Genomic DNA, 2,643 nt, shown 5'->3' with positions numbered 1-2,643 from the left:
GTCGTCAGGGTGCATGCAGGACGTCAGGGTGCACGCAGGACGGATAGCTCTATTCAGTATCAAGTTCTATTTTTAGAACAACTTTGTTGTTGTTCCGCCAGTTGAATGGCAAATCTGAGAATACAAAGCCTCCGAGAACCTCAAATCCCTGGTCGAGGGAGGGACTGGTGGGGGCGGGGCCCGGGAACCCCACTAAGTGCCCACCTTGCACCGGGCTCGGCCCCGCCTTCTCGCCCAGCAGTGCCGACACGGAGCTCCCCTCGGCAGGTGTGCCTTCGTCAGCAGATGTCAAGCGGCTGCTGAGAGCCAGGCATGCGCTTGGTGCCCAGAGAACTTTAAGCGGGCCCTGGTCCCTGCCACCAAGGCACAACGGCAGCAGGGTGTCTGCAGCAGCCTCCCCCCCTTAAAGGTCACACGGTGGCACTTGCTCACCTGAGTCGTCCGTGGTGCATCTGCCTCTCTGCCAGTCTGCAGGGGCAGAAAAACGCCAGCGCCCAGGAAGAGAGCCAAAGCCCAGGAGGAGCATGGTCCCTCAATGGCGAAAGCTTCCCTAGAAGCCTGCCATGGGATGGCGGCCATTTGACTAGGCTGCATCAAGTTGGGTTCTCCACAACCAAGAGTCCTGATGACTACATCGTGTTTTTGTTTTTTTTAAATTTTTTGAGTTGGAGTCTCACTCTGTCACCCAGGCTGGAGTGCAGTGGCACGCGCATGGCCACTGCAGCCTCGACCTGCTGGGTTCAGGCGAACCTTCCGCCTCAGCCTTCCAAGTAGCTGGAATGACAGGCATGTGCCACCATACCCGGCTAATTTTTTGATTTATTGTCAAGACAAGGTCTCGCCAAGTTGCCCAGGCTGGTCTCGAACCCCTGAGCTCAGGCGATCCTCTCGCCTCGGCCTCCCAAAGTCCTAGGATTACAGGCTTGAACCACCGCGCCTGGCCAACTACATGTCTTACTGTTGAAAAAAAGAAAATGACTGACATTCTAAATTCTGATGAGAATAGGCCAGGCATAGTGGCTCACGCCCATAACACCAACACTTTGAGAGGCCAAGGCTGGAGGATTACTTGAGGCCAGGAGTTTGACACAAGCCTGGGCAACAAAGCAAGACCCCATCTCTACCAAACACTGACACAGGAGGATCCCATGATCTCAGGGAGTTGAGGCTGCAGTGAGATGTGGTCACACCACTGCACTCCAGCCTGCGCGACAGAATGAGACTCCGTTCTAAAAAAATAGAGGCACTAATAGCTCTGGGTTCAAGTTAGGCATCCCATGAGCATCCCAGAACCTTGAGCGGCTCCACACGCCCTGCCCCACCTGGCACCTGTCTCAGACATACCGAAAGAACTCAGGCCCAGCTCCATGCTTCCTATCTGTGTGCCCAGTGGAGGGCCATTGGCCCGTCCTGGATCTCACTGTTTTCATCTATAAACTGAAGGAATTTGGAGAGAAGATCTCCTTCAAGTTTCTGTCCTTGATCCACCATTTTCTAAAGCCACCATGGTTGGAGATGCCGGTCCATGGTGACTTTTTTTTTTTTTTTTTGAGCTGGAGTCTCACTCGGTCGCCCAGACTGGAGTGCAGTGGCCGCTCCCGGCCACCGCAGCCTCGACCCGCTGGACTCCGCCGATCCTTCCGCCTCAGCCTTCCGAGTAGCCGGAATTACAGGTGCACCCTACCACGCCCGGCTGTTTTTGATTTATTGTAGAGATGAGGGCTCGCTGCCCAGGCGGGTCTCGAACCCGCGGGCTCAGGCCATCCAGTCACCTCAGCCTCCCAAAGGTGCGGGATGACAGGCCGAGCCACCGACCTCGACCTCGACCCGGCAGGGTGACTTTTTTGAGTCCAGGTTGAAAAGTCTCCTTGGCTAGAGAGGAGCTGGAGGAGGGGACGTCGTCTCACCCATTCCGCTTGGGCTCTTCTGGGACCTCCAAAAGGCCTGGGCAGTTTAAGCTGCGTCCCAACCACAGCTAGAGACGGTGCTGGGCTGGGGAAGGCGTGGCCGGGAGAAGACCAGAACCTCAGGGCCTCTCTGGGTTTTCGCTTCTGGGGCTGAGATGAGCGCCCAGGGCTTTCCCCAGCCCATTCAGCTCCGAGGTGACTCTGGGCTCCCTTCTCGGAGACACCCTGCCTTTCCCTCCTGCTGAGAGAGAAGCGGCCAGCAGCTCGCTCCACACTGGTCTGAGTTTTAAATCCATGTTCCATGTGATATTTCATTTGCAAAAGGCTTCTGCTTGCTAAAAGGGAGGTTTTCCAGACCACTGAACTCTGGAAAGGGCAAACTCCCGGAATACCCCCCCGCCCAAACCCCAAAGCGCCCCTTTATCCCCAGAACAGGGCAGGCTAAGCTCCTCAGCACGGCATTCAAGGCCTCTGGCGGCTCGCTTTCTGCGGCGGCTTCACCCTTCACATTCAGCCACCGGGGCGACTGGGAGTTCCAGGACACACCGTGCGCTACATACCTGCGTGTCTTTGAGATGCTGTTCGCTTTGTCTGCACGCCCTTCCACGCTGAGCACCCAAGAGAACCTCTCTCCATCCTGCAAAGCCCTACGGTCCGCTCCCCACGGACGCGTCCCTGACCTCCCACACGGAGGCGCCCTGCCCGTGCTGTTCCGTCCCCCGCCAGTCACTCGAGC

This window comes from Carlito syrichta, unplaced genomic scaffold (assembly GCF_000164805.1).
Source record: "Carlito syrichta isolate Samal-C Ts95f unplaced genomic scaffold, Tarsius_syrichta-2.0.1 Scaffold109683, whole genome shotgun sequence".
NCBI classification, from domain to species: Eukaryota; Metazoa; Chordata; class Mammalia; order Primates; family Tarsiidae; genus Carlito; species Carlito syrichta.
Note: the sequence above shows the minus strand (reverse complement) of the source record.